Source organism: Megascapheus bottae, chromosome X, assembly GCF_031878675.1.
Source record: "Megascapheus bottae isolate mThoBot1 chromosome X, mThoBot2.hap1, whole genome shotgun sequence".
In the NCBI taxonomy this organism is placed as follows: domain Eukaryota; kingdom Metazoa; phylum Chordata; class Mammalia; order Rodentia; family Geomyidae; genus Megascapheus; species Megascapheus bottae.
Genome location: NC_143547.1, coordinates 46,080,749 through 46,092,439, shown reverse-complemented (window position 1 = coordinate 46,092,439; position 11,691 = coordinate 46,080,749). Strand labels below are relative to the sequence as shown.

The following is an 11,691-nucleotide window of genomic DNA, read 5'->3' as shown; positions in this document are numbered from 1 at the left end:
TTGGAAGAGGGCAGTGAGAAAAATAAGAGAGATAATGGGACTGCCACTCTGAACCGTCTAGGTGCCTATCCAGGGACTGGGAGAAGGTCTCAGGGGACTGGGAGAAGGTCTTAGACCAACTTCCCAGGTTTTTCAAATTACAGAGTATCTTGGATCTATCCTCAATTTACTGCTACCTTGATGTTGCTCCATGGAGGGCCTAAATAGTGCGATTTTGTGGACTTTTCTAGGTCGCGCACCCGCTGGTCTGAGCTAGGACAGCAGCGCCAGCGGTAGTGGCGGTCGCCCGCAAGGGTGGGGCGCATGCGCGCGGTTGCTAGGTAACGGCAGTCGGGGCGCCTCGGCGGTAACAGTGCCGGGGCTGTATGTGTAGGCAGCTGCGCCAGAGGAGGAGGAGCACGAGGATGCAGCTGCGATCGCTGCCCCAAGAGGGAGCCGCCGCTGCTCTGTGGCCGCGGGGGCCGAGGGACTGGAATCAGGCCTGGGGGTCACGTCTCTGAGGGGACTGGGAGCGGCGGTCCCGCCAGAGGCTCGGGCCTAGTACCTTGGTAGGGTCCCGGCCCCTGGGCGAGGGCCTGCCCCCCATTGCCTCTCTTCGTCCCTCCACGTCGATGGTGGTCAAGTTGGCGAAGCCAGGGAGCGCAGGGCACCAGGCTGCCTCCCATACACCCGGCTCCTTTCTGGACCCGACTCTCGGACACCTGCGCCGCCACCTCCTCTCGCGCGCCGAGTCCACTCTCGGCGGCGAGGGGGGGGAGGGGCTCACCCCCCCGCAGGGGCTGCGTGCAGCCGACAGACCAAGGGACCATAGGAGAGTAGGGGTGAGTAGTGGCATTGCACTTGCCCGGTGCTGGAGCATCTTTCTGGCCTCGCGGGTGGCGGGTTGGGGGGGGGGGAACCCCGGAGGTGAGCAGAGCTCTGCTTTCTTTAGCAGACGCTTCTGACGCCCCTCCTTCATCTGCTCGCGGCTCCCTAATTCCTTCAAGGTACTTTTCCTTGTCAAGACACCACTTTGTGGTCTCTGCCCCAGAGTCCAGGAACGGGTTGTGAGGGGGTGGGGGTCCATGTTTAAGGCCTGCCTTTGCTTTTTAGGTGCCTTAGATGTTATGTTGATAATTCTCCATTCAGTCACGCACTTTGATCTCAGATTCAGGGACAGAGACTCTTCCAGTGCCATGCCCACCTCCTTCCTCTGACTCTAACGGAGGTTCTACCTCTTGATCTCTGGAGCCTGACCTCAACCTTGTCCAGAGCGCATGCTGCAGCCTAATGTCTCTTCTTGCTTTAACGCTTGCATGTGCAGTTAGAAAGCCCCCCCCCCTCCCGCCGCTTGTCAGTATTCCTACTAGGGTGCCAAGAGCATTTGAAAGCCTTATGCCTGGCTTCTTCCTTCTGCCTTGTGAAAGTAGGAAGACAGTACATACATTAAATAACGATAATAAAACAAACTAACAACACACTCTACTACTTCACTTCCAAAGTGCTATCAAACTTGAGAACTAGGCACAGTGGATGACTGAGAATAGTAGAAATAGGTTTGACAAACTCCTCTTCATCTAGAATGGCATACTTCATTTTTTATATATATGTCAACAAATTCTAAAATGTTCCTGTCAGAAGCTGGTGGCTCATGCCTGTAATCCTAGCTTACGCAGGAGGCTGAGATTTGAGGATCTTCATTTAAAGCCAACTTAGGCAGGGAAGTCTGTGAGGCTTTGGTCTCCAAATAACCAGCAAAAAGCCACACATGGAGTTGTGGCTCAAGTAGTAGACTGCTAGCCTTGAGCAAAGAAGCTAAGGGACAGCATCCAAGCTCTGAATACAAGCCCCAGAACAAGAACTAAGTCTAAAATGTTCCCAATAAAATCAAGGGTGGGTTGTGATCTGTTTGTTTTGCCTGAAGCAGCCTGCAGTTGAAAATAGTGCTTCCCAAAAAACATTGGCATGCAGCACTTCAATATTCTAGACAAAGTGATTGCATGAGGATTTAAAGTGGTAAGGTACTTTTTGAAAATTAATACTATTACCACTGAAGATGAGGTTGTTTAAAAACAAATGTCTGGGAAAACTTATGGCACTCATTTGGCCCCTTTCAAAAGTGGACTGAATTTAAATTAGTGCATTCGATCTAAGGTTCTTCTGGGAGAATACAAAACAAATAATGGATTCCTTCTTTTATTTGGCTTTCCTCCCTCTTGACTGTTTTTAAGCCATTTCAGGTTTCTTTATTCCAAAAGAAGTGGTTTTAAAGAAAAGCACAGTAATGGAAAAGCTAAATTTAGTTCTTGGTAAATCCTTTTAAGCTAAAGATTTTACAAAAGGATATACATGCCATTTGTGATTAGGTAACTTTATCTAGTGAATCAGTTAAAACTGACGACTCCCTATTGGCTTTTGGTAAAATGCTTTGTCTTGGCAGCTGACTTGCCTGAGGTTCTTTTGGGTATAGTTTAAAGCACCGTATAATTCTTGTACCACAGCAAAATAATTTTGAAGTAAAGTGTTTTGCAATTGGCATGGTTTCAGCTGAGAGTTAGAGATCTTGTTGATTTGGAAAAGCTTCTGATGAAGTCAAATCTGAATTATTTGAAATAATAATCTACTTTCTGAGCACTTGATGTTCACCTTTATGTACTTTCAGAAATGGGCAGGGATTTGGATCCAAAATATTTTGTTGGGATGAATATTGCCAGGTAGGCATTACATACCTAGGAGCATTTGCCAAATGTATCTTGACTATATAATAAGATAATATTGGTAGGTCATTTTGCAAGAGCCATTAAGGTACTCCACCACTAAATATGGAATGAAAGTTTTTTTTTTCTCAAGTGACATTTAACATGCTTTCATTTTCTAGGTTCTTCTGAGTGTCCACTACTATCCTGGGAATTTTGAAGAATAGAACAGCAGTAGGTCCCAGGAGTTAAATTGCTTTCCACTTGAGAGAGAAAATACATATATGAGACATCATGGTCAACAATTGGAAAATAGAGTAGTATAGAAAAATGACTAAAAGAGTTGCTGATGAAAGAAGATCACAAGATGCTGGGGCTTGTCTGAGAATTCTGTACAGAAAAATTCAGACTTTATTTTGAAAGTATAGGCTTTGTTGAAAGGGGAGGAATTATAGCACAAACTAGGGCTCTTGATTTTCTAATCTCTGTTCAGAATAATCACTTGGCTAAAACTAAGGTGGCTAGAACTCTCTAACAATTTCGTTGTAGTAGGCATAGTTTTCTGTGATAGATTACATACTAATTTAATAAATAAAACAAACAGCTTTACAAATGCATATGCAATAGAAGTCATTCTGTTATCTGGGGTGTGGGATAATGTTTTAATGTAGATATGGATAATTTGGTTTACATATTTCTTTAACTGTACATTCTTTTAACAGTATACTAACAGCTATAACCTAAGTGTTTTATATACAAAACTCATGAGATAAGTAAAATTGGTTGAGTATTAATGTACTCTGAACTCTATTTCCTGGTAAAGTCTATGAATAACATGAATTTTGTTCCCCTAAAGTATATACTCCTTTTGCTTATAGTCTTAACATTTAGGTCTACTATTTTCTGTCATTTTCTAAAAACGTAGGAAAGGGTTTGCCAGAGTCTTGTAAATTGATACCTGACAAGTTCTAATAATGTCAATGATGTATGTGTTAATAATTGGCAACAAATGCCACTGTTTAAATTATAATACATACTTATAGAAAATAGTGCATTTCTAACAATTTTCTGCTATATTGAGAATTGGTTATGTGACTAATGGTCTCTTGGGTTTAAGTCAACCATTGTAAGTTGGTGTTTACATATAGAAAATAACATGAAAGCATACTGCAATTAGAGATGGTGCATGACTTACTATCATTTATCATATTGTTTTTGACTGTACAATGGTACAAAAAAAGCAGTAGGCATTCAGTACAAACTGTAGAAGTTTCAGTTAAAACTTTACTTTTAATTTTAAATTTTGATCATTTCCTGGACTAATGATAAACTGGTTCAATATTCCTTAGCCATGCCAGGCACATGCAGCAAGCCCTGGTTCCCACACAGCTACGGGATCATGAGAGAATAGAGCCAATATCCACACTGTAGTATAAGCTGTCACGTTTTATAGCTTAGATGAATTAAATGTGTGTGTGTGTGTGTGTGTGTGTGTGTGTGTGTGTGTGTTTGCTAGTCCTGGGGCTTGAACTCAGGGCCTGGGCACTGTCCTTGAGCTTTCTCAAGGCTAGTGCTCTACCACTTTAGCCACAGCACCACTTCTATTTTTTTCTGTGTATGTGGTGCTGAGAAATGGAACCCAGGGCTCTGTACATGCTAGACAAGCACTTTAGCACTAAGCCATGCTCCTGGCCCCTTAAATGTGTTTTTTTATTTAGCATATTTTCATATTATAATAGATTTAGTTGGACTAACTCCATCATAAATTATATTACATGAAAAGAGAGGCATGTCTTCCAATAGAAGTACACATTTTACAATTACAAACAATTAACATGTTTAGCAAAAAAAACATATATAAGTTTGAAAATTTTAGAGTTATGAACACCATCTTGAACCCTTCCCTAGGTGTCTGTTTTTGTGTGTGCTGGTACTAGTGCTTGAACTCAGGGCCAGAGAGCTCTCCCTTAGATTTTTTTGCTCAAGGATGGTACTCTATCATTTGAGCTACACGTCCACTTGCTTTGTTTTGTTTTTGTTTGCTGGTCAATTGGAGATAAGAGTATCAAGGTTTTAAGGACTTTTCTACCTAGGCTGGCTTCAGACTATGATCCTCATATCTCGGCCTTCTGAGAAGCTAAGATTATAGGTGTGAGCCACCGACACCCAGCCTTTTGGTATTTTTTGCTACCAAAGTTCGTATTCTTTCATTAAAGATTTTACTGATAAACTTTACCTCACTGAAACTTAGGGTTTTAGGCTAAACAAATGTAATTGTCATTTTACAATTCTGTTAAGGTAATCTGTTAAACACATTTATAGACTAGAATGGTCCCTCCAGCTTAATCACCAAATATATGGTTATTATTGGAAATTAACCAGTTAAAAAGTTTGCAAAGTATATTCAGAGGTTATTGGGGGTAAATTTCCTTTGCTTAACAAGTGTTGAAAATTTCTATTATTAGCATGTTATGTCAGTAACGGAGGGAAGATCTTTGGAAAGATAACTGGCAAAAGCAAATGATTGGGATACTGCTGAGAAAATAAAAATTAAAGGTCTAAGTAAGGTAGGCATATGTCTCAGTTGATTTGCTAAAACTCAGTGGTAGAAGCTTATGAAATAAAACTTCACATCTGTTACATATGACAGGGTCACTCTCAGCCTGTTTACCTAATTTACTAAGTCCTGACATAGAGAACTACATTATACTGAATACCAATGTTGTGTTTGTGAGTTCTACTTTTCCTTAACTCTGTGGATTTAAAACTATTGTAAAGAATGTTTTTTTTTCCGGAACTGAGGGTTAAACTCAAGGCTTTGTGCTTGCTAAGCCGATGCTCTACCACTTTAGCCATTTCCTAAAATATGGTCTTTATTATGTCAGTGGACCAGTAAATTTTCCACCTGAGATTATCTCTAAATTTTATGATGGATGTTTATTGAAGACATGGCTATCACTCAATAATTCCTTTTAGAGAAGATTGTTCTACAACATAGCCTTTTGCACTAAATAAGAAATCTCTAGTAAAACTAAAGTAAGAAGAAAGGTGGAGAATGCAAATATTTTACCTACAAAAATGTCAAAATCTTTCCTGCCTAAATGGTAAACTAATGTTCATAGGAACTGTCTCACACAGTTAATTCAGAACCATGGCATCCAAAATACACCAAATCATACTTATTTTCTTATGAGTTTATTCCTGGGATCAGTCTTGTTACTCTTAGTATTCTGAAATTGATTTTTAATGATTTTTAAATGTAATACATAGTAACTGAAACCTGAAATTGAATTTTCATGATTAATGAGAAAAATTGGGATTTTGTAACAATTTTAGTATCCCCATAACATTTCACAGCCCTGCTGTATAGAGTTCCTCATTAAACTTATTTCTGTACCATGTTACCTACTAGGGATATTGATTTGTTTTCATCTTCACTTCTGAGCTATCTCTGTGAACCTTTAATCAAGATTCATAAAAGACACACATGCAGGTAGGTAGATTGGACTGTTATCTCCCTGATCTCCACCTTCTGAGTAACTAGGATTACATATTTGTACTACCATGTCTGACTTATATGTGCCTGTGTGTGTTTGTGTGTGTGTGTGTGTGTGTGTGTGTGTGTGTTTGTGTTATCCAGGGAAGACTTTCTAATAGTCTGAAAAGCCAGTAACATATCAAATAAATTGCATTTGCAGTTGATTGGTTTGATTGAGAGTAGCAGCAATGATAATAATTTTGCACATTCTTTTAAAAATACTGTGTCATACTAAGGAAATCTTTGAATAACTAGATTTTTATTTCAGTATTTATTTTCTTGGCTGAGTTTATGGACATGATCTCATCTACACTGGAGGCAGAGATCAGAGGATTGATTGTGATTGAGGCTGTTGATGTCTCAGAAAAAAAAACATAAGAACAAATCTGAAAAAATAAATGAATGCAAAAGGACTGAATAAGTGGTTCAGGTGGTAGAGAATTGCATTGTGAGCAAAAAATGCTGAGTTCAAATCCCGGTTCCACCAAAAAGTATTTTCTTCATTATAGGAAGCAAAAATCTGTTGTTAGGTACTTTCGGAATAGAAATAGAACTTCTTTCATGAATATTGATTCAGAGATTTTCATTACATTTTTATCATCTAAACTTTAATATAATAGGGTCTTTCTCAGTTTAGAATAAAAATGACTATCATCTCTACTTCCCCATTCTTATTGTCATTACTTTGTATTTGTACTGCATCTTTCAATAAAGAAATTTAGAGAACTCTTTTAACATCCTATGACATTTCACACTGGCAACATGAAACTATTTTCTTTCAAACTGAAAAATAGTCGTCATACAAATTGTGACATTAATAATGTTGATTTTATAGATCAGGTATGAGCCCGTGTCATTACTTATAATTTTCTTCTTTTCACTTTTCAGGTCTGGCATTGTATGGTATATACAGTTTTTCTGTACTGATCTTGGGACTTGAATTCAGAGTCTGGGTATTCTCTGAGCATTTTTGCTCAAGGATAGCACTCAACAACTTGAGCTACAGCTCCACTTTCATCTTTTGGTAGATAATTGGAGATAATTGGATTTTCCTGCCTGAGCTGGCTTTCTACTGTGATCCTCAGATCTCAGCCTTTGAATAGGTAGGATTACAGGTGTGAGCCAGTGGCACCTGCCTCTATACTGATACTTTTGATGGTTCTTGCTGAGTTTAATCTCTAAATGTGCACACATGTCTTTATCTTCAATTTCACTTCCTGCATGCTTTCAAGGATAAAGTTATTAAGTAATTGGGTTGTCTTCACTTATCATCAATGGATTTTAATTATCATGAATTAGATTTTTATTGCTGCTAAATTATTCTAGACACCTGTGATTCTGCCGAAACAGAAAAAAAATTGGACTGTAGAAAAATGGTTATTTGATCTTATTTCAAATTTTTCTTCATTTGCAGTAATTCAAAGGAGAATATGTCTGAAATAATTGAAATCTTACATTTTAGATTTTAAAAATGAATTGGTTTTTTTATGCTTCCTTATAAATTTAGTAACCAGAATTAAGGTTAACAAAGTGTTACATTTAAGAATCTTATCTTAATAAAAGATGAAAATGAAGAATCTGTGGATTATTCATGAAAAGACATTTTTGAGGCACTTAAAGGTCCTTTTGAATAGATTAAGTAATTTCTACTATTTTTATTGACTTGTTTAGCAGACTTATGCAAAAATGATTCTAGGGCCTGAAGTGTGGCCTAGTGGTAGAGTGTTTGCCTCGCTTGCATGAAGCCCTGGATTCTCTTCCTTAGTACCACATGCACAGAAAAGCCTGAACTGGTGCTGTAGCTTAAGTAGTAGAGTGCAAGCCTTGGAATAGCTCAACGACAGTACCCAGGCCCTAAGTTCAAGTCCCAGGTCTAGAAAAAAAAACTAAAGTTAATTTATTCAACAGTGTTTCTGAATTATCAGAAATGCTGACTCGGTGGGAGCCAAAGTCTGTCTGTCTGTCCTCTTTTTGTTGGTCATGGGACACCCCTGTTCCTGAGCTCTTCAGCTCAAGGCTACTGCCTTACCACTTTGAGCCACAGCACCACTTCTGGTCTCCTGATGGTTACTTGGAGATAAGAGTTTCACAGATTGTATTGGCTGGGCAGGACACCGTGATTCTCTGAGAAGCTAGGATTACAGGCATGAGCCACTGGTGCCTGGCTTGGGATCTAAATTATAATACAATAAACTTTTAGTGATTTATGACCCACACATCAAGAATTTGATTTGTAACCTTAATATATGTAGCAGTTATGCTAAATAATGTTTTCTGTACAATGATATCCCTCTATACTAGTAATAGAATCTGTTTTATAGGAAAAGCAGTCAGAGGGTACATTCTCTACTGAATAACAGTATTGATACTGAATTCAAATTAAGTATTAAGAGGGATGATGGTAGGAAGATGAAGATTTTTTTTGCCAGTCCTAGGGCTTGAACTCAGCGCTTGGGAACTGTTCCTGGTCACTTTTTCCTCAAGGCTAGCATTCTCTCACTGGAGCCACAGTGCTAAATCCGGCTTTTTCTTTGTATGTGGTTCTAGGGAGTCAAACCCAGGGCTTCATGTATGCTATGTGAACATGCTACCACTAGGCTACACTCCTGGCCCAGATGAAGATTTCTATATATTTTAAAATATCTTCTAATTATTCTATTACTAACTAGAATATTAAATATATTGGGCTGTGAAAGGGATTTGAATGTTAGTTAATATAAATTAAATATCCTTTTCAGACCAGAAGCATTTCAATTATTAGAGATTTTGGCATTTGGGAATATTTGCATAGACTCACAGATTGGTCATTCTTAATAAAAAAATCAGAAGCTTGAAATACTAAAATATCTGAAATTATTTGAGTACTTATATGATGCCCCCAAAATTGAATTTTTGGAAAATTTTGGGTTTTCAGATTACAGATGATCAATAAGTGACCTATAGATGTAATGTAAGCAGAAAAAGTAAGGCAATACTTATGGCAAACTGCTTTCTGATATCTTAAAAACTACCTTGGAAATAATAATTAGGTATAAGTCCAATGCACTTACAAGTTCTTACTGACTCATCAGACGAAGGAAAACGTGCATTGAAAGTTATACTTAGTAGTCTCATGTTGATGTTGTTTCCAAAAGTCTAAAAGTAATAAACTTCAGGACATTTTTCTGTAGTTCTGAATTAATAATCAAGCAATGAATGCATATCTGTTGATCCTGACTTGGTTTATTTATGTTGTGATGCAGGAAGCTGTAAAACCCAAATGTTTCTGTGTTCTGGGATGAAATTTTTCAGATAAGAAACAAACACAGCTAAATCTAATAATAGGATTGCTGGAGGCTTGTTATTTACTATCAGTACTCTTTAGAGAGGGCAACAAGGTAGTTCTTTGTTTCTTATCTTCTTCAGTATGATAATTTGCCTCTACTATGGAACTTCTTGCTCTTTATTTTCAGGGTTTGTTATTTACGAGACTTAGATTGATTAGAATAAAAATGTAGCTCTTTGGAATATCCTCATTAGAATTCTTTCTGTTTTTCATCTCTGTGACATGTGTGATAGAGCTTTGCTGTGTGTATTTATGGGTGAGAGAAAGAAGGATTGAATATATTTTCTCAAAACTTAAACATCAAATGTGGAGTAGGAATTAGGGAAATATGTTGAATTCTTAGTAGGCTCTACAAGCAGAGGGGAGAAAAAACTTAAAAAATAATTTTAAATCATTTGACTTTGGAAGATAATTTTGTATTTCCATCTGAATGTGAATGATTCTAATCTAGATAGTTCCATATATTCAGTTAACGAAGAGTTAACTAATCAGCTTTCTAATTAAAGATGAATGTAAATATATAACTAATCTATGATAGGAATATTTTGCCTAGGATGTCCAGAACCTTAAGTTGAATATAATTTGTTTGTTGACTACTGACCCAATTGTGTGTGTTTGATTAAAAGAGTTTTGGGAAACCTGGTGTGATTATGCATGCCTGTAGTCCTAGTGGCTCAGAAGGCTGAGATAGGATTATTGCTTGAGCTTGGGAGTTTGAGACCAGCCTGAGCAAATTTGTGAAACCCTAACTTTAAAAAATTCTTTTTTTTGTAGTAAATAATAAAGGTGTACTTCAAACTAGCTTAAAGCACAAATAAGTAAGTAGGCAAATAAAAAAAAGAAGTTATGCATTTATGTTAAGAATGTGAGAATTTTTCAAGAGCAAGAAGTTTAACTTAGGCACTAGGATACTTACCAACAGCCACTGATTGTCACTTCCTATTCTCCTTTCCAGTCCCTGTTATCTGCGGTCAGCCGGTGTGCTTCTTCTCATTTTCTAGCACATGGCCAAGCATGCCTTATCCAAGAGCGCTTACGTTTACATATTCTAAATTCAGGCAATCAGAACAGACTCATTATCATCTCTGAATTTCAATTTCCAATTCTAACTGACCCAGTTTGGACCGTATGTCTAGCCAAGATCTGTTTGATTATCTATGTGGAAGGGCAAGATCTGCCTATTTTCAAAATAAAAACATTAGAAGATAAATAGAATATCAATTTCTTCTAAATTATCTGTAAAGTAGATAAATAATTGGAGAATATAATGTGAAGATGTCAGTCTTAAGAAACAGTCGTGTGATTATGATATCTTGACTACTGGGAAACCTACAATAGAAACCAAATTGATAGTTTCCCTTTTAACCCATGCTTATTTATTGAGTACCTGCTATTTATCCAGCACTGTTTTACAAATCAAGGATATAGTGATGAACAGATCAAAGTTCTGTGTTCTGGAGTTTACATTCTAGATGATGAAATGGGCAATGAATAGAAAAATGATAAGTAATAATTAGTGATAATGGCTGTGAACCTAAATAAACCAGGGTGAGTGGATAAGAAGTGTAGTAATTTTTTACATACAGTGTTCTGGAAAAGTGTCATTATGAGGTGATTTCAGACCTACCCTGAAGGAAACAAGGGGAAGGAACAAATACATATGAGGAAGAGCATTTCAGGCACAGAGAATAAAATGTACAAAAGCACCAAGGTAGAAATCTGGTTGGCATGTTCCAGGAACAATGAAGATTCCATCGTCTGTATAATATAGAAAGTGAGGGAGGCAGTGATAGAAAATAAGATAAAAGATGTATTCAAGCCAGATGTGGTGGCATACAGCTATAATCCTAGCTATCTCAGGAGGCTGAGATCTGAAGATCAAGATTTGAAGCCAGCTCGGGCACTAAAAAGTCCGTGAGACACTTATATCCGATTAACCACCAGAAAACCAGAAGTGGTGCTGTGGCTCAAGGGGTAAGGCAGTAGTCTTAAACTGAAGGACTCAGGGACAATGCCCAGGCCCACAGTTCAATTTCCAAGACCCACAAAAAAAAGGGATGTATTCTGAGGTGAAATGATGTAGCCATTTGGACAAAATAGGAGTTTGGGATTTTACTTTTGGTGATAATAAAGCATTGAAAGATTGAGAGAAG

General features: G+C 37.9%; 1 long non-coding RNA gene across 1 annotated transcript in view; it reads left to right on the top strand.

The window, feature by feature from the left end:
• The first annotated feature begins 434 nt into the window (after positions 1-434).
• LOC150040992 (uncharacterized) overlaps positions 435-11,691 on the top strand; it is a 58,459-nt gene continuing 47,202 nt past the window's right edge. The window contains exon 1 of the long non-coding RNA XR_016533721.1: positions 435-821. This is a non-coding gene — a long non-coding RNA (uncharacterized LOC150040992). The remainder of the gene's footprint in view (positions 822-11,691) is intronic.